The following is a 25,870-nucleotide window of genomic DNA, read 5'->3' on the forward strand; positions in this document are numbered from 1 at the left end:
CATCTGGACTATAAGGAACAGTTTGTGCCCTAACAGCATGTCATTCAGGTGTTCTTTTCATAGCACCTTTGTCATGGTGGTTAGCATTGCTGCCTTGAATCAATCAATTCCTGGGCTGCTGTCTGTGTGGAGTTTGTATATTCTCCCCATGTACACGTGGGTTTCCTCCGAGTGCTCAAGTTTCCTACCACAGTCCAAAGACATGCTGGTAGGTTAAATGCTATCTGAGAAAACTGGCCTTGCTGTAAGCATATGTGTGCCCTACAATGGACTGGCGTCCCATCCATGGTATATCCTGCCCATTATTTGCTGGGATAGGCTCTGGCTCCTCTCTGACTCTGAATTGAGCAAAGTGATTAGAAAATGCAGGGATAGTTTACAATGGTGCTCACCAAGACAAGATATGATAAGAAAAAGAGTATTTCCTGTCAATAAGTGACATAAATTAAGCCTGACTACCCTTGGCAGTACCCTCTACAGTGCTCTTTATCCATGACACTGCACAGAAAGGAAAAACAAACCCCTTCCACAGAACAGAGCTTCATTTATCATCACCCATTTTAAAAAAATTAAAGCCATTGAATAATATAAAAAATAAATCCATTCTAATTTTGAAGAACATTTGCCATAACAACGCACATTTCTGAAAATATTTTTTATTCCTAAAATCAAAAGAAATGGATCATTCTTAAGATCTATTTTTCTCTCTTTCTTATGAGACACTAATTTACTCTTTTTTTACTGTATCATCAACAAAGAAATGACCTGTGTCAGCAGCTGATAAATGCATGGCAGTATTCATGTAATCACCTACAGGAATTCTGTTTTATCATAGTAACCCAAAGCTCTGTACAACATAATGATAAATACTTAATAAAACAATTAAAATTATTTCTGACATAACATTTGAGGAAGAAAAAACTCACCTCTTATTTGAAATGTCGTACATCTTTAATTCATTGAAGTTTTGATGACAACCACATAAACCACATCCTTTTTCAGATCTAGATCCACCTACTTCTCTCACATCATTGAAAATTGTAATTGTGTTTTATCTTGTGTATTCTTTTTATTTATTGTTGTTGTCATTGTGTAAAGCACTTTGAGAAGCCACCTTTAAAGGCGCGATATAAAATAAAGTTTATTATTATATTATATTATTATTTTTTAAGCTGTGGTCAGGTTGCAAGTTAGAATGATGACATGTTTCTCTAGAAGAGCAGACATTCTTATTATAACAGAATAAATGCACTGTTTATCCCCGGAAAAACACAAACTTCCACATTAACCTTAAAATCATAAAAATCACGCCACCTCAGCTTCTCAGACATTGCTTTTGGGGAAACTCCTATGGATTTGTACTGAAACTAAAAAAGAAAATTCAATGTGAGATGGAAACTCTCAAAACAATTTGAACAAACTGCTCTGAGGAAAAGCTTTTAATTTAGCATCAATAAAGCATAACATGCAAAAGAAAAATAAATGAATGACATTATTTAACATGTGAGTCAGACCACATTAGAGTGGCAGTTTCATGTGGGAGTTACTGCAAGATGGAAAAAGCATCCTTCGAGTAAGCTGTGTTTAATATTCAGTTTTCACATAAAACGTTTAAAAATCAAAGTGCATTATTATAAGTACAACAGCTGGAAATGATGCATCATCCCTGACTATATCTGCAATTTGTGTGTATGTATTTCCCAAGCACATTATTTTATTTGATCCTTTTTAAGGGAGTGCAATTCTCAGTTGCAATGATTACCTGAAGAGTACCTCTAAAGCACAAGGTCATTTACTTGATTAGTTTAATGGAAACACTGGAATGCGTCCAGTGTCCTACCTGAATTTTAACCCACAACACTGCAGCCAGGAATACAGTGCCTTTATAAGTAGTTTTAAAGGCAAAAAAAGAAGGAATTGAGTTACACTGTTAGAGTATACATCAATTTATAAACTTTGTGCCCCTGTCTTGTCTTCATTTAGTTGGTTGCTGTGGAAACAGAACTATGTGAAACAAAACCCTTGATAAAAGTTACAAAACCCTGGTGTTACATTTGAACTTGTGTTGTCATTAGTAGCACTTCTTCTACTTGCATAATATTTCTGAGTTAAGACATTTGGTCTGCCTATCTGATGCTGAAATGGCAATACGTGCCTGGACATTATCAAGATTAGACTACGCAGAAGTCTCCCTTGTACACTTTCTAGGGCACCAAACAGTCTTCAATGTGTATGGAACTCTGCAGAGCAAATGCTAGCTAAAAAGTAACGTGTATCAGCACACAACTCCCTTTCTCTGTACAGTGCACCGGCTCCCTGTAATTCAAAGTAGATTGTATATGAAGCACTGAATGCCCTAGCAGAAGGTTAATTTAGGGTACAACAAAAAATCAGTCCAAGAGCTAATGATTCTGATGTTCTTATTCTGCTAAGACTAAGGTCCACATGATGTGTTTGTGGAACTCACAGAGTCCACCAGAGACTTCAGAGTCATCCTTAAAACTTGCATAAAGACCCATCTTTCCACGAGAAAAGATCCATTCGATTTTTATCATATAGTTCAATTTTACTCTTGGTTTTACCTGGTCATCTTGGTGTGCAGCTTCCTTTTCCCCTTCTTCTTACTTCTTTTAAATGTGTGTGTCATTGCACAGTTCTCTCTTGAGTTTCTTGAAAAGCACTCAAATCTTTTTCATTAAAAACGTTCAATTTTACTTGCACTGAGCTTGTTCAAGATGAGGGAGTAAAGCACTCAGGGTCCACTTTTGGTCAGCCCTGTATTTCACATTGTTGTGCCTCAGTGCCTGAATGACACTTTACTTGGGTTACTCCAGCACAAGGCTTCATAGCAGAGACATCCCTCGAGTCCATCATTATAGAGAGGAGCATGTGATTAAAAAAAACAGCTTCATCGTGTAATTACAGTCATAAGGCGGAGCTAGTGAGAGCCTCCTTAGGAGGTCACCTACTGTAGGAGCAAAGTAATATCTCTAGCACCCTGCAGTATTAAGTTGGGATGAACTATTTCATACTCAGAACTTAGAAAACATGAATGGCTGGTCACTGGAAACAGAGTGAAAGAAGTTGGGAAGATAAAGTGAAGCAGACATAACTGTCTGGCAACCTATAAAACAGCTTATACCACAAGCTCACGAACAAAATAGGAAAAAACATGGCACATGATGCAATGGCAAAATAACTTTGGAGGCACTGAGTATAAACATGTCAATTCTGAAGTCAACCATTCCATTTCTACACTGTGTGACTCAACATGTGCACCTACTGGGCTGGCACAGGTGTTTATGGATTGATATCTGCCGTCCCCGCTCACAAAATGCACGATCTGCTGTGTATTTAGTGTGAAAGACTAAGAGGAAAAATACTAAGTAAACAGAGTGGAAACGATAAGATTTCAAAAGGAAAGTGCACCCAGTTGCTTTCCAGCCACGTTTGCTTTTAATAAAAGTCACTGCATGCTTCAGAAAACGGAAGCAAAGGAGAGACGAACACACCCTGTCTGGCTGCCTAATTAGAAATGGGCACAGGCGACAGCAAAGAATAATGAGGTGCCCGTTGTACCACAGTGTGATCTGCTGCCGTTCCTTTCCATGAGACCTAAGTCATTGCACAAAGCGAACTACTGAAGCACAGAAGCAAAAATATTTAAGGCTTTTACTCCTATAAATCTACACAAATTTACTGAAAGTGAAGTAACAAAGTATGGAGTAAATGTCCACCATCAGTTTGCTTACACAAAAGCCAACAGCTGGTAAAGCCTGAATGGACTCAATTATAGTCTTACTTGTTGCCTTAATTGACCCATGGCTTGTAGGCTCTCCTCCCCTCAAAATCAATCCACCATCTATCACAGGCCCAGCTCAGTCTCTACGGGGTCTTTATTCCTGCGCTCACTTCACATTTAGAAGAAAGACCGTGTCTGATCAGAGCTTTTCTCTTCAGCACTATTAATACATGCCAACTGCCAGCTCTAGGGCACTGGCCCTGATGCTGTATAACATGTTTTTGGAAAACAACTCTTTTGCTGAGGAGAGGCAGCAAACACAACATGGCTAAAGGACAAGTTAACAGAGCAGCTATTCACCCACTAAGACCATTTTGGGGTACTGCGGATCTTTACTGGTCTTAACATTACTGGAAACATTAATGTCTGTACTTGGCTGCATGGCTATTCTCCTATTGTCTATTAGGAGGATATATTGAATTATTGAATATATTATAATTATTGAATTATACACTGTAGAGAATTTACAATGAGGTTTGTATCAGCTTTGAAGAGTCTGTATTTTTTTTCCCCTCAGCCTCTCCTTTTATGAGTAGTACCTGTTTTGTTAGCCTGCATTACCCAAAAAATAGAGTTTAATCCTCTTTTCATTTGACCTTCCCAGGGTCCATAGTGAGTTCCTTATTTTTAAAAAGCTACCCTGCTGATGTTCCTATTGATCTTGAGAGCAGTGTGACAGTTTCTAATGTGTTACCTGCCCAGCACTAACAATGCAACATCAACACAATGCTGTATAAAGTAATATTTCATGGCGTTGTGAAATAACTCATTACCCATCCCTCACACAGTCAGCCAATCCTGGTCCTGGAGGGCCAATGTGCCTGCAGGTCTCCTCAAAGCAACAACACCTGAAGAGTTGAGAGAAGCTGTTAAATTGGTCCCATCAAATTAATACTGAGCTAATAAAGCTTGTTCAGAGTTGAACTGAAAAATTATAGACACACAGGACTACCCACCCTGCCCTAATGTATGCCTTAATTAGTTAACTGTATAGAAGATGGCCTGATGTCCCATCCAGGGTGTAGTCTTGCCTTGTGCCCTATGGCTCTACGATAAACTCCTTTCCAAGATATCCACAACCTTTAGCAGAATAAAGTGACTTTCTGATATCAGATGAATGTTTGGAAGTATTTATTTCAAGGGGGATTATACTCTTTGAACACTGATGAAGTGCACTGTTACATTTGGGATACATCTCAAATTATCCAGAAAGTTTACATACTATACTTACACATGATCCTGAATAAGAAGCTGATCATTTAGGATATTATACTATGATATTGATTCACTCAAAAGCATTTAGTATTTACACTTTAATATAGCTACATGGTAATTTGGGTCACACCGTCATTAATGTCCTTGGATATATACCTGGGTAAAAGTGATAAAGCAATCAGATGGAAAGTTCTGTAAACTAGCTCAGATAAAGTGCTCTGTGAAAGTACAAACACATATAACTTGTATTTTCACCAATGAGCCACAGACAAACACTCCTGCAACTTTTCTGCTATTAGAGAATATTATGTACAGCATTATGTTCAGCACTAACTACATGGTTTGTACTTCACCTGACCCAATCAAGACAGTCAAAGCTGCTGTATTGTTTCCCACCCACTTGAGAACTAAACATTTCCTTAATTAAAACAATCTAACCATACAAAAGAGCGAGGTGAGTGCACGGAACAAACGACCAATTAGCTAATGACCACCAGGAAGGCCTGACTGACAACAGCCACCCCCTCTCATGCTACTAAGCGTCACCTAGGGTGTTATTCCATTTAGTCAATGATGGTCTTAACGTCAATGGAAAACAGACGTAGGCAGGAGACCACAATGAGAAGTCAGCCATTCCATTTACTGCTTTAGCTAACTTTGTTTTTATTTAACCAGGTAAGTCTCAAAAGAACAACGTCTTATTGGCAACCTGGAGAGTACCCGCACACAACGCGGCGCACTTGCTGGGGCAGTCCAAGTAGAGAACCTTGCTATAGGGCACAAGAGTAGCATCTCACAGGCTGTCGGTCATTGTGAGGACCCTACTGCACTTCATTTTCTCCTTGTCTTGCCACTGCAGTGCTTGCATAGCTCCTATTTAATGGTGTAAAAACCACATGTTACACGAGCTAAACCATACGATACCTAACCACACAGGCTAGGAAGTAAGAAAAGAAGGCATCAGGCAAAACGCATCCTACCCAACAGACAGCATGGCGTCGTGTCGGTGCCAAACCTGGAGGTACAGCCCAGAGACAGAGAGCACAGGCATCGCCTGCAGTATATTTCTAATTTATCTCACTTAAACCAACAAGTGCCTCTCTCTCCCCCTTTCACTTGTAAAGTAACATTAAGACAATATTCGACTCTGAAGGACATTTTAGCCCTGGATATATCACTACAAAAACAACACAGCTACTTCAAAGCAATTCTGTGCTGCAAAACAAGGTGAGAGGCTGAGGAGGAACAGGCAACAGCATATCCTCAAGTGGATTTAAATTCAGCTTCAGGACATGGAACGTCAATCAAAGTTTCTATGAGTTTAAAAATAGAGAAGTCCATTTTAGCTTCCCTTTTAATAACAACCCAAGACAATGGTGACACTGAATGAAATTTACTGCACTCTGCTATGTCCAGTCATGGGTTGGGATTGAACGGTTTTGTCTTGACTCTAGAGTCCATCATGGGACTATATTTACACAGCTAACAGGAAAGCTCCACTGCGTTCAAGGGTCTGCATGCGAATATTTGCAACACACAAACCAGACCAAAAAGGCTGAGAGGGGGGGAATACCAAACCGATATCCTGAGATGCGAACAAGACAAGGTGCAGCTGCTCTGCTCAAAAACAGATGCATTATAGGCATGCAATGCAGAAAGGCAGATATGAAATTACAGCGTCATAGCACATGTCCCAACATTAGTGAGAACATTATCGAGTCAAAGTGAGTGGTTTCAGTCCTGCCATTATGCAAATGTTTCAAACAGTTTCAAATAGTGCCAAATGTTTGAAGTCACAAAAATTCCCACAGTATTTCACAGAGGAGGCACAGACACTCCTCTCACACCGCACACACACTCCTCAACGTGCCCCCAAAGCCCCGTATCACTCCACACACACACACCTATCACCACACACCCCCATATCAACACACACCCCCCCGTACCACTCCACACACAACCCTCACTCCTCCTGGACCACACCCCCAGTATCACTCCACACACACCCCTCACTCCACCTGCACCACACACCCCGTATCACTCCACACACTCCCCCCCCTCACTCCCCCTGCACCACACCCCCCGTATCACTCCACACACTCCCCCCGTCACTCCTCCTGCACCACACCCCCCCAAATCACTCCACACACACCCCTCACTCCTCCTGCACCACACACCCCCGTATCACTCCACACACACCCCTCACTCCTCCTGCACCACACACCCCTGTATCACTCTAGATCAGTGGTTCTCAAACTTTTTCAACCAAGTACCACCCCTGATCAAACCAAAGCATCCAAGTACCACCTACAGTACAAATACTCCTAGGAACCCCAGAAAATCTCAATGACCAATATGAGCACACGTGTGTGCAAACACTCACATACACATATAATAAATATTATAATAAAAAACTTTATTTGATATAGTGCCTTTAAAGGTGGCTTCTCAAAGTGCTTTACAGAAAAAAACAGGAACAACAACAAATAAAAAGAAACAATAAAAAAGCACCATTTCAGTGAGAGGGGTGAGCCTGTTTAGTCGAGCAAAGCAGATGTGAAGTCATTTTTCGAACCTTGATACAATTCACAACAGAGTCTAACAGATTTTAAATCGTCATTTTCTTGACGGCAAAGGTCTCGCGGTGGATGTTGCAATGCGTCCATTCATTTCTGGGACAACCTCTCTAATTCGTTCAACCACACCGCTGTTTCAGCTTGTCATTGCTCTAGCACCATCTGTACAAACTCCGACGCATTTTATCCAGTCGATGCCATTCTCTTCGATAAATTAATTCAAAAGCTGAAATATGTGCTCTCCTGTAGTTCCTGTTGGTAGTGGCTTACAGAACAGAAAGTCCTCATGGGACATACCCTCAAACTCATATCTAACGTAAATGAGCAAATTGGCCAAATCGACTACAGACTCATCTAATTGCAGTGAAAAGCATCTGCACATCTTAACGCGCTCTACCAGCGTACTTTTGATATCATCCGCCATTTCAATAATTCTATGAGTGACTGTGTCTTTCAGAGGGGGCAGCAAGTCGAGCTGTTTAGCAGCTTTTTCTCCACACATAATACGTGTCAGCTCTTTTGCCAACGATAAATAAGGTTCTTCAAAAATAGTGTGGAGCTTACCTGCTTTAGCAATCTGCAAGCTTGTATTTTTCCCCATTTCTGTTACAGGAGTCCGTCTCAGAAGTTAAAAGAAGTTTTTATTTCATGTGCATGGGAGCGAAACACAGAGACGCTCGGTGTAGTTTTCTCAAATTAACCTAGAACAGTTCTTAAATATTTTTCTGTTACCTATCATGCTTTCCTGTGCTTACAAGATTACCAGCGTTGGTAGCATGCATTTTTATGTATTCCTGTGTTTACAACATTGACATTGTTCTAAAATCACACACATTCTCCTACCTCCCTATTTGCTGGAGATAGCTTTTTTTAAATACAATTTGTCACTTACGTTCGTAGCAAGCATTCCTATAGAATTACATTGTAGCTCTGTGTCCACTCAAGTAATAGTGCGCGCTGTATCGTAGTACGTAGGCTGTGTATTCAACACATATTAAAATAGAAAATAGAAAACCCGTCCCGATTTTTCAGTGCACACAACAAAGTTCCAGGGTCATATGGCGTACCAGCTGGTGGCGCTCCACGTACCACTCCTGGTTCGCATACCACAGTTTGATAACCACTGCTCTAGATCACAAACAACTCTAGACTGAGGCTTGCAGGGACTGGCACTAAGGAACACGGTCTCGCAAGTGTGTGAAGCCATCAAACCCACAGCTGCTGGTGAGCAAAACACTTATTCTTCAGTTCAGACTGCCTGTCCCTATCGACCTGCTGGTCAAGGCCAGAAGTGCCATCAGTCTTTCAGGAACTAGCAGTTAGCAACAGGATTTTGGCTCCAAGTCAGAAAAAAGTAGAATGAAAGTAGAATTAAAGGGAAGAAGTCTAGGAGCTATCTGAATTAATCCCATTTGAAACCATGACTACTTTTTGGAATAATTCCTTTTTCTTAGGCAATCAACCATTTTTCCTCTGTGGGTCATAATCGTTGAAGAACTAAACCAGAAACTACAATGACCCTGTGACAAATGTTCCCTGTTAAACCCATTTCAACACATGAAAACACTTCAAACATAAAGAAACGTTCTCGCTGCAGCAAGGGCACCTCTAATCACCCTAATTTCCATAATAATTGCGCCCAAACTTGCCTGCACAAACCCATTACATTGTGGTTACTTCCAAATGGTTGGTCTGGACCATTTTTCCAGTCTTTGGCTCAGTCTGTAATCTCCTGATGGCTCCCTGCCATTTCTCCACTTGCTTCCTTCCCTGTGAGCACTTTAAAGAAGCTCTAATCTGATCCATTTCCCCATCAATTAGGGCCCGCTGCAACTGCAGACTAGAAAATTCAAAGCCCTACCTCACATGAAGACAGTCAACCACAGACGCCCCCGAGCTGTCAACAACAAGTCACTCCGCGGCAACCACAGCAGAGAGCGCAGAGTAAACTCCACGCTGTAATGAGACAAACTTTAATTTAGATTATTCATTTCATAGTTAGGGGAGCTTGTTAGAAAAAATACATACCAAACAAGGACAGTGGGAGACAAAAAACAGAGAAACAGCTTTGACAGCTGTAAACAACGTGTTCCCACAGGCCACCTGCTCTGGGCGTGTTAAAAAAATGTGCCTTGCCCTTGAGATTAGGGAGCATTTAAAAAGCAAATAAGCAATGCCAGCAGTTCCCTCCTGCCAAAACACACAAACCGAAAGGCAGGAATCCTGAGGGAAAGACTCTACTACTAAGCAGGCCTGAAAGACACAAAAAGGAGAGTTATAACCCAGGGAAAAGGTTGTAAAGGTGTCTTACAAAGAAAAAGAAACAAGAGTCCATCTTTTCAAAGAGTTTTGGGGTTTTCTTCCCTCGAGTTCTGTGCAAGTTTCATTTTCAGGGAAAGCTCAAAAAAGACTTTTTCAATAGCGAAAACAGTGCTTTCTGTTCTAACGGCTGCTGCTCCACAGCTGCAGCATCTTAAAGAAACATTGTTCTTACCGCTTAGTAATATATTTGACAGAATTTCATTTGCCACCTACATATTTTGACGATTTAAGTTAGCATATTCACTTAGTTCATTTTTTTTTTATTTTAAGCCATGAGTAGTTGCTATTTGATTCAAATTGCAGTACATCAGGAGCTTTTTCATGGATGTCAGGTGTCCCACTGTCTCGCCACTAGGGGCGATCTTTTGAAATCCCAAAGGTCACTGACGCTCACGTTCAAACTTTCTATTTAATCTGATATTTATTGATGTCTCAAGTTAATTAAACTATACAATTTGTTTCATTCTCTTTATTATAGACTGTTTTTTAAGACCAAACCTGTCCTTTGTGTACATCATTTGTAATGTAACACTCATCCATATAAAGGGCAACAAAACTAGAACTAGTAATTATAGACCATCCATCCAACACAAGGAGAACATACAAACTGCACGCACATAGCACAGCAGGAGTAGATAGCCCCAAAGCACTTGTAAGAACAACAGGATCATCTGTATGTTAAGAGGATTCTAGGGGAAATTCTACAGTTGTAGAAAAGGTAGATAATTTATCAGAGGCAAAAGTTACTCTTGTATGAGGAATTCTAGAATCATAAGGAGTATGTACTCAGGACAATGTGTGCATTTGGATTTAAAAATTGGTTAATAGAAAACACAGGGTACAAATAAGTGGTGAATGTTCTGATTGGAGTGATGCAATCAGTGGAGTACACCAGGGATCTGTATTAGGACCACCACTCTTTCTAATTTATTATTGCACAGTGTTGCATACAAGTATCAAAAAAATAGGATCAAGGATCAAAAAAAATCAAAAATCATGAGCATAAAATGGCACACACCAAGCATTTATTTCAATTGCTTTCAGATATTTTAACAAATGAAGACTTGCACTTGTGACATTTTGAGATAGGCACAGTTTGATGAACAGATGCCCTCCAGGAGTTTGTTCTCCTGTTGTAGGAAGAAACACCCAAAATATACAGGATGTGATATTTTCAGTTTCCACCAAAGATAAAAACATGCTTCATGCTTTCGCACTAATAAACTCTGTTGACAGCCTGTTCGATAATGGCAACCACGCACAACTGCTTGAAGAAAAGCCCACAGAGAAAAAAAGTATTTGACATTATATTTAAGAATTTTGTTTGATGAAGAAAGAAAAAAATGCTTGCAAAGTTCCTGTACGCAAGTATAATTTTGGTGGACTGTCCGAGAAACATGTAAGTTTTTTATCAATTGAGTAGCAGCAGTGCTTTCTCTGTAATGAAGGAGATACCACTGTGGGGATGGGAGAACAACTAATTAATAAGAACTTAATATGCGTGAAATTAACATTTAAGTAACCCAAATGTATTTCCATGTCTTGCCAAAACCACTAGATATGCAATGCTTACAAAGTGTCATTACCTCCACATCATGTTGTCCAAATGCTTTTGATTGCACAACGGAGTTGAATATTCATGTGTCTTGTGAAATGGTTCATGGTAAGTCTCTTCTTTTTAAAGGCTCAAAAAAAACAAACAGCTTCCTTTAAACTAAAAGAATGTGGCATCTATCACTAACCACACTGTACAAACCACCAATGGGGGCTGAGCCAGGTAAGAATGCAATTCAGCCATACTTATCGAGTGGGTCTCAGTCACCTCCCATTCTTCTTTTTAAAAAACCCACAAGAAACACTTATCTCCATCAAGCAGATGAGGACCTTCAGCTGAGAACTAACTAGCTTCCATAAACACAATTTATAAGCCAAGAGAGGACAATTCAATCTTACAGACATCTAACAGCCAGCATGCAGGCGCATCTATACATTGCAAAAAAGCAACACAAAAAAAGCCAAAAAAAGACTACTGAAGTTCAGCCTCCCAACAGCATCGTACAGCTGTAACACACCATGAAAAGAGTACACAGCAATACAGTCTTACTCAAGATACAGAGGCACTTATCTCCAAGCAAAACAAAAAAGTTACTTTAATTGACAAAGCCATATTAATTCCAAATGTCATCTCCACTTGTCGATCCATATATCACTATAGGGGTGCGGGGGAGCCTATCCTGGAAAGCAACAGGCCAAAGGAAGGTACACCCAGGATAGGACACCAGTCCACCACAGGGCACACACAGGCACAGACACACAGACACCAGGGCTGATTTTCCCAGGAAGCACCTCACGAAGTGAACCCAGAGCCCCAGCACTGCATATAGTTATCAAGAGTCCAGGTTGGAATGAAACCAGAAAACACTGCAGCCTTCTGGTAGTCAACAGCTGCTAAAACAAACTGATCAGTATTCTGCACCCTAACAAAACACTCAAGAGCTGCATCTGTTTTTTTTCAGGTGAAAGAACCACCTGCAGGCTGTTCAGGCTTGAAATATTGCTACAAAACCAGCTCAGCATTTGAAAATTATGAAACTGTAATAAAACCATTCTCCACACCACTATCAACACCAAGCAAGGGTAGTGACATACTCTGGGCAGAAGGTGCCACAGTTAAAGATGACACAAACTGCCCCCATCTGAAGCACACAGACTGTAGGAAACCAGACAGAAAAAACTACACTGCTTTCCCATCCTCAACACTGCAATATAGATTAAAGAGTTTTAAGGGCCACCTTATCCAATTGATAATTACGGCAAAAAAAGTGACTCACTTTCATCAAGTGTTATTTAAGCACCTTGGGGAAAAATAATCATTCACATTCGTTTTCGAAAAAAACATTTTCTATTAACTTTTGAATGATTCCTGAAATTCGTCTCATCAGTTATTCATACTCCCAGTTGATTCAGCAGCTTTCAAATCACAAGCAGCAGACTCAATTAACCTCATTGCCTCCTACATGCTAAAGAGTTGGCTATTAGAGACACGTGAGGTACATCAGCTCTTTTCCTAATATCACAACTACTCAGTTAACTACTATAACAACACGCAACACTATATGTCTTGCACAACTGCAGAAAATACCAGGTATGGTGCAGGCCTATGTGCTGCACTTACAAAACATAAACATGTGATTGTTTTTACATCACTGACAAATGACATCAAACTGTGGAATAATGTGGAATTCTGCTCCATTTCCTAATGGGCTGCACATATTCAAAGGCAGTCACAAACATAAAAACACACTTCATTTGCTCAAAGCTACCTCTACAGCAGCCCCTCGCTGAATATGCACATGCGTGACTAATGTTTATTCTTGTTGTGAAACACTGCATATTATGCTTCTGCCTACAAACAATAGTAAATGAAAAATTCAGCCCACACAACATCAACTACTGCTGTCAGTTCTCATTTTAAACAAAATTACTCCGTTTTCCAGAAAGGATGGTGTGCTTCGAAAATGTCACAAACCCATGCATAGTCAGTCAAGAACAGGTAAGATAAAAAAACACACACACCCTGTAATAATAATAATACGTCAAGATTCAAATTGTTCTTTGGAGGAGTCATCAGAGCAGCACCACTCAAAGCAATTCAGTGGGAATTCTGTCAGACAAGAGTTTTCCTTGACGGACAACAACAGTCCCAACACACACAGTTTAAACCCCTGCTTCTTTTCTCATCTGCAAAATGTAAACCTGCAATAAATACACTTTTCTACCAGCACGGCTGCACCAGTGGAGTCTCTGTGGAAAACACTCCAAGAACAAAATTCAATCTGCTGCATTGTGACCGATTTCATTTATTCTAAAATATTTCAGAACACTGGTCTCACAGCACTGTCAGAAAAATCACAGTGCCTCGGTGCTCTGGTGTCACACTAGTTGGGCTGTGTATGACCCAAACCAAAACTTCACGAACTAATGAAAGCTAATTCAGGTCACTTAGCCCTTTATTTCTGTATAACAGCCAATACACTAAACAACGTCACGGTGAACTTCCAGTCATTACCTACGTCTCTCTTTTTAGTTTTTTCCCCCACCTACCTATTGGCCTCAAGTAGTGTATATGCTATGAGCAAGAATAAATATAATCAGTTGTATAGCATATAACCGCAGAGTTTTAACATTGCAAAAGTTTTTTTGCAGGCTCCTGACAGTAAGAATTCTCCCTTCTTCCACTCCCTTTAAAAAAAAAAATAAGCACCCCCAAAACAATGTGACACCCTGTTTCCCCCAGTACTTCTGCCAACAGCTAACAGGAGTATCCATCAGCCTTCTGCATGAGGAGCTTTGTCCTCAAGCCAAAGCTGCAATACAAATGCAAATGTCAGCTGGCAACTCTGCGCCTTCACACACACCGATACAGAGCCACTGGATTATTACAAAAGGATGATGCACTAAGCCAAGGTAGGCCTGCATTCTTGCCTTCTCCTTTTTGTGCTCAGTGTTTTAGCCACGCTTGCATCACTATACTAAACCTTCCCCACCACTGCACCAGCAGAGCTCCACTTATGAGGATTACAATGTCAAGAACACGGAAGAAAAAATGAAGCTTACCAGTTATCTCTTTATCACTGTGCTTAAATTATGCTGATGTGTTGTCAGAGAGGAAAAGCTTAACCAGTGCACCTGATAATGATCACTGAAACCCAGAAGGTATCATAGAGGAAGCCTCTGGCAGGGTTCTTCAAATGCGGAGTTTTGTTTTTCTGTTGTGGCAGACAAGACAGAAAATGATGGCAGCGATCAGACAGTGCACTGTGGCATGCTGATCAAGCCCTGATGCTGAAACGGTAGAGAAAAAATTAGAGCTTACAGAGGCAAACTGTCCAGGGGCAATCCCTGCCAATGGAAAACCTGGGGAAACCCAGCCAGCGGTGCCCAGCTTTTTTTGGTGAAAATAGTAAAAATGACAGCAAGCTTGCACCCAGCCATCAAAGATTCGCCGATTTCAAATCGGCAGCAAATGAAACGCACAAAGACATAATGCAAACGGAATGCCCTGTTGACAAAGCATGACACGACACGCATTTCAAAATTGCAAGGGTGTCACCGAACTTGGAAAAGGAAGCAACAGAAAGCAAGAATGTGGATTCAACACCGTCTTTACATAGTTAACGCAGAGAAAGGTTTACAAAGCCAAATTGGGTACAGTCGATTGATGCAACGTTAAAATTACACAATACAGAACACGACCACATTCAAAACAGGAGTGTGATATGGGCTATCTCTGGACAAGGAAGTCTTTGTAGGGGAGGGTGTTACAGAGTATTGCAAGGACTTTTTGGCTTCAAAGGTTTGACAGGTTAGTCCTGAAGAGAGGCGATAACAATAAGGAAATGTTATTTAAAATTCCGAACAATGCCTAATTATGGATATACACCATCTCAGAAATACGGATGATATCTACATTGTCCACTTTCTGCTTGTGTTCATTTGTGAGTGCTGAATACATTTTGGAAATAATTATGTTTGTAAAAACTATCAAAACACTAAATTATTAATTCTGTACCCTCACTATCCCCCATGTCCTGTTCTACTTGACTTATTAGTGTCCTTTCTGATATGTTGGATAATATGCTGGCAATCCTTCCATACACAGCCTGCTCTAACACCACATAAGAAGAAGCCCTTAGAGGCAGTTCCAGGCTTCATTCTAATTAATTTTTGGACAAATACATTTTTGCATCGGGCATGGAAAAGTTGAAATGAGTAGAAAAACGTCAGTGTTTCTGAACCCCTGAGGATTATTCAGGAGGTTGTCTCACCACATATACCAATGCTCCTGAATAACAGACTATAGTGTCTTTATACATTTCTCAAAATCTCTTTAACGCACCAGAGGCTCAAGGGGTTGGGAGAGATTGATAAATAGGTCCAAGCTAAATACTGCAACCTTTGGATTTAAAATGGAACATTTTTGGTAAAGGAAGCCTTACTGTCCTGTCACTTTATTTTCCATTCCAAGTGTTCGCCCTCTCTTTACGTGACCCCACAAACTTTATTTTTTCTGTTTAACCCAGTGAGAGCTGACACAGATCAAGGAACTCTTTGGGTTTCTAGATCACTGTCATCCTCAGTCTCACATTGTTTTGTTTTTTACAATTATTTCTTAATTGATGTTTAGCGACTGAATTTTTTTTTAAAAAGTATAAAATATCTAGTCCTACATATTTTACTTTTGCATCACAAAATGACCTGGTTTTATCAACAGGACACTAAGTTGCTCATTAACCAGTAACTGGAGTTCCCCAAGAGTTACAGGACACAGGCAGTTGTGATTATCCAGTATTCTTGTGATCAGATTTGGTTCAAACAGGGCAGGTTGAAGTCTTACCTCCTTATAGTAAAGTTAATAGTAAATTTCCCAAAGGAATTAAATGATAAATCCGTCAGACTTCTTAAAATCAAACTGTGAAACACGAACCAGAGGACACAAGCAGAAATGATGTGGAAGCACATTTCTAACCAAGAACAGGAGGTACTTTTTCACAAAGGTTGTGGGAGTATGGAATAGCCCAGCCATGTTATTGAAGCTGATACACTAGATTCTTCTCAGGAAGGGCTAGATGAGGTTCTCGAATTAATGAGCTACTAACTACCAAATGGCCTCCTCCTGTTTGTAAATATTATGCATTTACTGGGTAAAATGTTTTCCTTCAAAAAAAAAACACAAGAAATATCCATGACAAAACAGCATGCAATAACACACAGCAACACAGAAGAGTACAGGATATTAACATGACTCTTAGAGCATTATAACCACAGGATAGGCTACAGACGTTTTTGACAGACAATAAAAAAACAGTATTAGTTGCAAGCAAATTTCTAAGCTAGGAGGAATGCAAATGTATATCCAGTTTCCTTATATCTAAGCATCTTAAGTTACTAAATCCCATTACCCACAGGGTTTAAACGTTTCTGATTATTTGCAGATCACGTATAAATGAAAAAATATATCCTGTCTCAGTGTCCCAAGAGAACTACTGTACTGGGTCATGTTGTTACCCCAATACAAGACATAGAAGGTGTAGAGTTACACCAGGTTTTCACATGGTATACTAAATACTATATACTCCTGCTCAGGGGACCTGCACTACAGTTCTCCAGGCCTATAAAGTCCTTCTGTTTTCTATGTCCATGGTTAGTAATACTGACTCTGAACGCTCACACAACCGCTGGTTTTTATCCTCTCAGTTACACAGTTCAACCCCATATGGTTTAATGAAAGGATAAATTCAAACTGTTAGAATGTTTTCAGCTCTTAAAAATGTTGAAAGTGAGATTTTAACTTTTGGATTTTATTAATAAAGTAAAATCCCACACTACTGAGTAGAAAAAAACTGCAAATTTTCCACCTAAGCAACTCATTCGTTCTATTTAGGCTTCAATGACGTAATTAAAGTCAGCTGGCCCAAAAACTAGAAGGTTTATGAGCCTCCAGGACTGAGACTGGGAACACCTATCTGAAGACAGAAGTGACAGTGGACCCTCACAATCAAGAAATACCTTGATGAGATTCTTTAAGGGTGGCATAGTGGCACAGTGGTGGACATTACTGCTTCACAGTACTGGAGCCCTGGGCTCAATTTTTGGAGAATTATCTATGTGCAATTTGTATGTATGTTCTCCCCGCGTTTGCATGAGTTTCCTTTGGGTGTTCTGGTTTCCTCAAAAGGCTTACGGGCAGGCTACTTGGCTCCTGGAAAATTTGGCCCTGTTGTGAGTGAGTGCGTGCAACATCAGGACGTGAGGAAACAGTAAGCTAATTTAATACAGGGTCATGGCGAGCTGCAGCCTAACCTAGTAAGCAATGGGCACATGGCAGGATATACCCTGGATGGGACACCAGTCCTGAGAAAACCCAGTTGCAAACACACACACACACAAAAAACATTACCAATTTTCCCAGAAACCACTTAACCTACCAGTATGTCTCTAGACTTTGGAAGGAAAACAGAGCACCCAGAGGAAACCAATGCTCCCCACTGCACGGCTCATTTTGTTTCTTAAAAGTAGGTATAGATCAAAAAGGTCTTCATTTTGACTCGAGGTTCTATATGCAAAAAAAAAACTTCCTTAAATTAACCAGATTTGATCATGGCTCCAAGTTATCAAATTATCTGTTCTACAGCAGCCACCTTCTCACACCTCCCATCTTGCAAGGGAATGCAAGCTAGTGTGGACTTGTATGCACATGCCTGTTTGCTCATATATGTGCATGGCAGCATGCCTGTTTGCACGCATGTTTGTGCCTATTTGCACATGTGTGTGCGTGCGTACAAATGATGTCCCATCCAAGGTCTCAGCTTGCATCCTTGCTTCTGGGTTAGGCTCCATGTTGTCACAACAGTTCCCAGGAATAAGCAACAGTCCTGATATTAACTGTGAGCACATACACAAAGCAATCAGACCACAAAAGCAGAGGTTAATTCAGCAACGGCACCAGTAAAAGTCAAAGGTAGTGCTCAACATGCACTCTTCTTGGAAGGAGGGAGCAGGAACAGTGGGGTAGTCAAAGAAAATCAGTACAAAACATCAGATACTTGCACCATCTCAAAGCCTTGTTAAAAATATTGCATTCCATTCCGGTCCCTGTGTTACATAACAGATAATGAAGTGCTCCAACTAGTTAAAGAAATGGTGACCAGGTCAGGCTGATTCCTGGGTGTATGGAACAAGACATCGAGCCATATCATTCTATCCATGTGCTACAAGCAAGCACACAAGCCATTTTTTTTTGTTTCTGCACTCTTCATAGAACCGGTCAAAGTACCAGCTCAAATGGACATGTCTTCCACAGCTGATTGACAGTTCCAGTCAAAGTCCAGGAGGTAGAAAACTTTATCCAGGCATCAGACATACACTTCTGTCCCTGCTGTTTCTGGAAGGGGGGGGGGGGCTTGCAGCACACACACCTTTTTACATCCCTCTCAATGTCTCAACTGACCACCAGCTTGTTGCAAAAAAAACACAGCTTAGCTACAGTCAACAGTCATAAAGATTACAGACTTCTGCCATTCCTACAACTACAAGCACATAAAACAACTGCTGCATTGTTGCACATTGTTAGGATCAGGAGTCCCTACCCTGGTTCTGTGGATCAGCTCTCAGTTCTACAGCAGAACCTTAATCTGCCCAACCCCCAACAGTAGGTTTAATTTGAAGTCTTTATTTAAGCTATGAAACCTCTTTTTAGCAATGTGGTTCATAGATAACCTGAGATCTACAGCTTTTGAGCAAGAAAAGAACATGAAAAAGTTCCAATCAAGCCACTTGCTAGTTGAATTAATGGCTTCAGTCAAAATGTGAAACCATGAGATCAAACTACTTTTCAATTATTACTAGTAGATACTTGGTACTTGTTCGTCTTCCTATAATATGATATATTTTATCATCTACATTAGTAGATGGTTTTGCAATATATTGAAAACGCTTTTATTAAACTGACTCATTTGTGAATTCCACCTTGAACAAAAAGGTACTTTCGTAGGATTTTACTATAAATCTAAGTTTTCGAGCACTTAAAAGAAGAAAACAATACCTATGCAGTACCCTGAAATTCCGGCTAGTTGCGACTAGAACAACTCTAGTATGATTTCATGGGATTTTGGAAAAACTGTTCATTTTCTCCCTAAGTCAGTTCCTCAGAAACTGCTGTGGCTTACCAGCTGCTGTATTGTGACGTAAACAAACACAGGGCCTGTTTGCAAAGCCAGAGCTGCTCTAGCGCTCAGTTCGCAGACGGAACATTAGACGTGTCGCAGCGAAAACGAAACCACCGACCTCAAGCAAACAAAGTCCTGGTGCAGTTTCTTACGTTTGCAGATGAAAGAGCTGTCTTAGAACAGTTTGTTGTGACGAAGACGTTACTCACCAGAACTGGCAGCTCGTCGGAAGCTGTAATTTACCCAAAGCGGCACAGACCAGCTGCTGCTGCTGTACAGATAGGAATCCCCCTCCTCAGCTAGCGCGCAGCTGCGGCCGTCAGAAGAAGACGCTCCGATACTCGGGCAGCGTGACGTGTCCGTTTTCACCTGTTTATCTACACACAGTGCGCGCCTACTCTAAGCTAAGAGTGCAGATCATATTTTCTCCTGTCCCGGTGCGCATCCAAGATCTCTGGGATCCTTATCACACTGGAAATGCGCCATCTTTATGAGGAATGTACACAAAACCCCGGCGCATGCGCGTTTTTTGGAGGGGGTGAGCTATTTTCCCGTAAAGTCTGCACATCTAATTGGAAAAAAGTTCAAGGTTCCTTATGATCACGGTTTCCAGAAACTAACTTCTGACCACACGCACACATAACAGTACAGAATGCTAGTGCCGCCCCCCAGAGTTCATATATGCACAAGGTACCAGAGGATAAACTATTTTACTCAAATAGGAAGCACCAGATGGGCGCTTTCTATGGCTAAGTTATTCACGAATCAGAAGCGCCTTTCTCACAATGGCACTGTTCGACAGGGGGCAGCTTTTGTGGAACTGTCCTACAGCCTGGGTCAGTACGTTATAATAACATCATGATGACTGGCTAAAATGTGTGACGTCTCCACATTGCTGTCTTCCTTAGAACAAAAGCACATCACCTGCCAATAGAACAGCAAATGAGATGTATTATTTGATAACAAATGTTCATCAGCAGTTTAAATCTCTTTAAATATGTTTAATTAATTTAATGTCTGTATAGTCTGCTTCTAGAAAATTAATTTTCTTCCCAACTTTTGTGAAGGTAATAAAATTTTTTAAAGTTTTTTTCTTTTATTATTCTTGTATAATGTGTCTATTTTTACATTCTGAAAGAACATCTGTTATGAGAAATATAATGTTGTATATGTGTATCTTGCATGTGTTGTGCAATATTGGCATTTGTTTTGAACTATTTGACATCATTAGGCCATTAGGCCTGGAACCATTTACACTCAATTTAGTTCCTTAAATACCATTTTTTAACAAATGGTTAAAAATGGTATTTAACCATTTTTAACCTTCATACCTGAAGAAGGCTCCACGGCCGAAATGTTGTGTTTTCTTTCTTCTCTTTTCAGCATGGAATAAACCTATTACCTGTTCCTTTGCAGCCTACGCATGCTGACACAGCTACCCACCTGATTTTTTTTTGCTCTTTCTAGAAGTTTATACAAATTCTATTACATTTATGTGGCATTTTTGTACCAATATCTCTCATTATCCTGGTACACACTGTAGGCAAACCATTAAGAAAGTCCACAGTCAAACGACTAGTCCCTGTCAGTCACTCTAAGTCACAGTCGGGCTTGACTAGACTTTCATGTGTTGTAGGTTCAAAAATGGGATCTTATACAATTTTTATGTATTATGGAATTATTACTATTATGTACAATACAAAACAATTTAGATCAAATTAATTTAATGTATTTAAGTTTAATGGAGACCAATGCATAGTTTTGCATGCAGTACTGTAGTAAAAGTATAAACTATAAATATAGAATGGGAAAAGTAGCACTAGAACACACTAGTAATGAAAAAGACTCATGTGTTTATGTTACCATGTACTGTACACATCATAGGAAGCAAATAAAAAGGTAAACAAAATGCTAGGATATATAGTTAAAAGCATAGAATTTGAGTCAATGGATATTGTGTAACACTCTAGTAAGGCCAGGTTTAGAATATTGTGCACAATCTTGGTGACCTGCTCGCGTCATTATAGAAAAGGAGAGTCACAAAATACTTTCCAGGGAATATCCCACACTGACAGACTGAAGAAACTGACATTTTTTACTCTTTAAAAACATCTCTTTTTTAGTGGTAAAATACCATTGAACGCTGTGGATTTGTTCATCTTGAGTTCTTCCTGTACCTGAAAAAACGTTTCCCTCTTCTATGCTGATACTTTGTAATACAGTTTTTTTCTTTCTGCTATCTGAGGTATATTGTTAACTTCTTACTTTGTGAATACCTGATTGAAATACTCTTTTCTTTTTAATTGTCTAGAAGTTTACTTTTTTTGTCCATACTACATTTTACCTGATACTTGACTGTTCTTTTGCCATTGTAGTACCAATATAACGTTTTATTTCTTTTAACCTCTATTGCTTATTCCTTTCAATTTCTCTTTTGGCCTTTTTTTATTCATTTTTCTCTTTTTAACTGGATCCTGCTGTTTTTATTTTTTTTATAAAGCATTGTTTTTCCCCTTATTATTTCAAATTGATTTGCTGAACCATTTAGGATACTGTTTTTTAGTTTTTGCTTTGCATGTTTTTGGGATAAATTTCTTATGTGTTTAGGTAGAAGCTGTTGGTATCCACTAATTTCATATCTGTTCCATCCCTCATCCCTGTTCCATCTTTGTCAGGATTTCTGAAAGGGGTGAGATGTTGGACCCCTGTGCAAAGCCGTGAGGAATGAAGTATGAGCAAAAGTAAATCCAAGATTCCAAATCCAAGTCATTAGGCAAGAGCGAAGACAAAAGTAGGAGAACTAGGTCAGGTAGTCAAAGGAGTCAGGTCGAGAATAGAAGCACACACAAGAGAAAGCTGTGAAAGACTTCAAAATATTGAGCGTAGGTAAGCCAGAGAAGAGTGTTTAAATATTAAAGAGAGAGAGACATGGTTGGATAATTAGTTCTTGGATGAGCGTGTGTGGAATTTAGCACACGTGGGAATGCCAGGGAGCTTAAGGGAGAAGGAATGAGTCGTGACAATCTTCTTTCTTTCTTTCTTTTTTTAGGCTCAACCTGTACAGTTTCAAAATATACTTCAAAGCCACATCAAATTATCATCTAATTTCCTTAATGGTTCCTTAATGGTAACCTCTGGTTGCCTCTCTGTTCTGATTGTTGGGGTCTTCACCCAAGTGTCCCAGAACATACAACTTTAGGCCAGACAATACTATAATGTCAATCACTGACAATATTATGATGTCAATCACTGACCCTCCACCTACACTGCTTTGATACCAGTTATTTCTAAGCAACCTTGTGTTTGAAGATATCTGCATCATTCCACATGTAAGGATTTGAAATCCTTTTGAATCAGTAGCTGTTCACGTCATCAGGCACTAAAGTCTCAATTCTAGACTGCCATTAGATGCAAAAAGGAGCGAGAGATTTTCTTCTCTGAGACCTAAAGTCTCTTTGAGTTGTTGCTCAAATACCAGGGGCAGGTGAGTATCTTGCCAAGGTCTACTCCAGTAAGACCACTCTGGAGAAGAAACAACACCACTCTCAATCAAGACATTGGGTTCCATTGCCAAAGCCATGTTTGCTGTATGTGAAGATGATAAGGACTATAACTAGTTAGTACCATTCCATCAATAAGCTTGAACTTCCCACCAGAAAAGTGACATTTCACAACCCAGTAGCTTCCATTGTCAAGGTCTAGTTCACTGTGACACATCCCTCTCTTTGACTTTACTGCCATCAGTCATATAACCCTGCAATTCACAACTGGCTGCCCACTGAAGCTAAGCAGGTGTGAGCCTAAGGAAAAACTAAGGTTGCTTCTGGAAGAGGTGTTGGTAGGGCCAGCAGGGAGCGCTCACCCTGCAGTCTATGTGGGTCCTAATGCCCCAGTATAGTGACGGGGACAATATACTGCAAAAAGGCGCCGTGTTTCAGATGAAATATAAAGCCGAGGTATTGACTCTCTGTGGTCACTAAAAATCCCAGGTTGTTTCTTGAAAAGAGTAGGGGTGTTACCCCGGCATCCTAGCCAAATTTCCCATTGGGCTTTACCAGTCATGGCCTCCTAATAATCCCCATCTTATAAAAAAAATTGGCTTCATTGCTCTGTTCTCCTCCCCACTGATAGCTGATGTGTGATGAACGTTCTAGCGCACTATGGCTGAAGTCGCATCATCCAGGTGGGTGCTGTACATTGGTGGAGGTGGAGTGGATTCCCCGTTACCTGTAAAGAGCTTTGAGTGGAGTCCCAGAAAAGTGCTATATGAGTGTAAGGAATTATTACTTTTATTATTTGACATACTGGCATCAAACCTGAACCACATGCTTCACCTCATAGGTGGTCAGCTTACAAAGCAGCTCCATGCCGGTGTTTTGGTCTGAGTCTTGTTGGGCTATGATGGTGGGTGAGCTACCAAATGCACAACAGGAAAGACCACACAGGCACAGCTACTGGAATAAGCCTGGATATGCATATTCTGGGCAAGGTTCTGTCTTATTTCAAACCAACATAAGGGTCTTGCAGGGGATGTTTTTTCTTCAGGACCTCATCTCATACCTGTTTGTTAAAGGAGACCCTTCCAATAGCAGTAGGCTCCAACATATCTGTTCTGTTCATGAGAACATGTAAGCCTCTCCACCACTGCAAGGTCCTATCAATGAACAACAATCCTCAGTCTAGTCAGAAAAAGTAGTTGGTCTTACTCCTATAATACATAAGTGTACGTTAACTGCCTACCTTAGCCTTATCTAAATGTATTATGAATTATTTGCGTATTGTACAAGTTGAAAAGATGTTCTTCTCGCATTCTGTATATGAGACATGTTTTATAGAAGACTGAAAGCAAGCTAAAAATGTTCATAAGTCACTGACAAAAATATGACCTACCTTTATTGCTAAAATACAGGAATGACAAGTCATTCATAAGCAGAATATAATACCTCTGGAGAAGTCAAAATATTTTAAATTCCAATACTTCACTAAGTTTAAAAAAAAACAAGAACATTACTATACATTCCTATGAATCACACTGCAAAGTCTGTTCTCTACCATTAGTATTAAATCCTTTGGTTGATCGAACCATTTTGTTTCAAAACTACAGGGAGAAAACAGCCTTTTAGCTATGCATTCTGCATTTTCAATTTTATGCAGTCTGAAGCTCATTCAGAACTAATCTTCAGAGCTTGCTGTCTCACACAAAAAATAACAGAATAAATAATAATAACAAAAAACTTATTTTATATAACACCTTTAAAGGTGTCTTCTCAATACAGAACAACAACAACTACAAAAAATACACAAGATATGCACTATGAAAATACACAATGAGAAGAGACAGTGTATGGGGGTACTGAATACAGTAGGAGCAGAGGAGTAAATAACAGAATCAGTAAAGGCCTTTCAAAAGAAGAACGTTTTGATTGTGGATTTGAAAGAGTTTAGGGATAGAGGTGCAGAGCTTTGGGGCATAACAGGAGTGTCACCCATAGAGTGTAGATGGGCCTGGGGGACAGATAGGAAACCAGAATTAGAAGAGCAAAGGTTGCAAGGTGGGGGGGGGGGTAGGACTATAGTAGCTCTAACAGATACTGAGTGTCACTATCGCAACCCCTCCTCCTAAGGGCGCTCCAGCCCTTCCTTGTTAGTTTCATTGGTTCCCGCATCATGTGAGCCTGGGACCTGCATGCGCCTGGCTCTGTTATGGTTTTAGTTTCTGTTTCTTGTTCCTGTTCCTGTTTCCCCTGCCGGTACCGACCCCGCTCTGGATTTTAATCATCTGTCTCGGATGGATCGCCTGGCCTTGGACTTTTTGCGCCGTTTTGGATTTCCCGTTTGTCTCATCCCTGGATCATATGCCTCAGCCACACCTTCCCCGACCACCAGTACTCCATGGACACGCCCCCCCCCCTTCATCCCCCTATCCTGCATGCCTTTTTTCCTCGTGTTTTCTCACTCAACCCTGGATCGTGTCGTCTGCATAGGGTCCAGAAAGAACTCTTCCTGACACTGAGGTGCCAAGCCATGCAGAGCCTTATAAGTGAGCATTAGGATTTTGAAATCAACACAGAACCTGACAGGAAGCCAGTGCAAGGACTCTAGGATAGGAGTAATGTGATCACTTGCACTAGACCTGGTCAGGATTCTGATTGACGAATTTTGGACATATTGGAGTTTGTTCAATGTGGATTTAGTAACCCCAGAGAGAAGAGCATTATACTGTAGTA

At 40.3% G+C, this 25,870-nt stretch overlaps 1 protein-coding gene across 2 annotated transcripts in view; it reads right to left on the minus strand.

Moving 5' to 3' along the window:
- The window catches only part of fndc3a (fibronectin type III domain containing 3A), a 115,164-nt gene extending 95,013 nt beyond the window's left edge, over positions 1-20,151 (minus strand). The window contains exon 1 of one of the 2 annotated variants that reach the window (XM_088920894.1): positions 19,853-20,151. The gene's annotated coding sequence lies outside the window, so the exon portion shown is untranslated. Of the gene's footprint in view, positions 1-9,454; positions 9,499-19,852 lie in introns of those variants that run through there. The other variant, XM_088920895.1, reaches the window with a different exon arrangement.
- Between the last annotated feature and the right edge of the window lie 5,719 nt (positions 20,152-25,870).

This window comes from Atractosteus spatula, chromosome 7, assembly GCF_055471065.1.
Source record: "Atractosteus spatula isolate fAtrSpa1 chromosome 7, fAtrSpa1.hap1, whole genome shotgun sequence".
In the NCBI taxonomy this organism is placed as follows: domain Eukaryota; kingdom Metazoa; phylum Chordata; class Actinopteri; order Semionotiformes; family Lepisosteidae; genus Atractosteus; species Atractosteus spatula.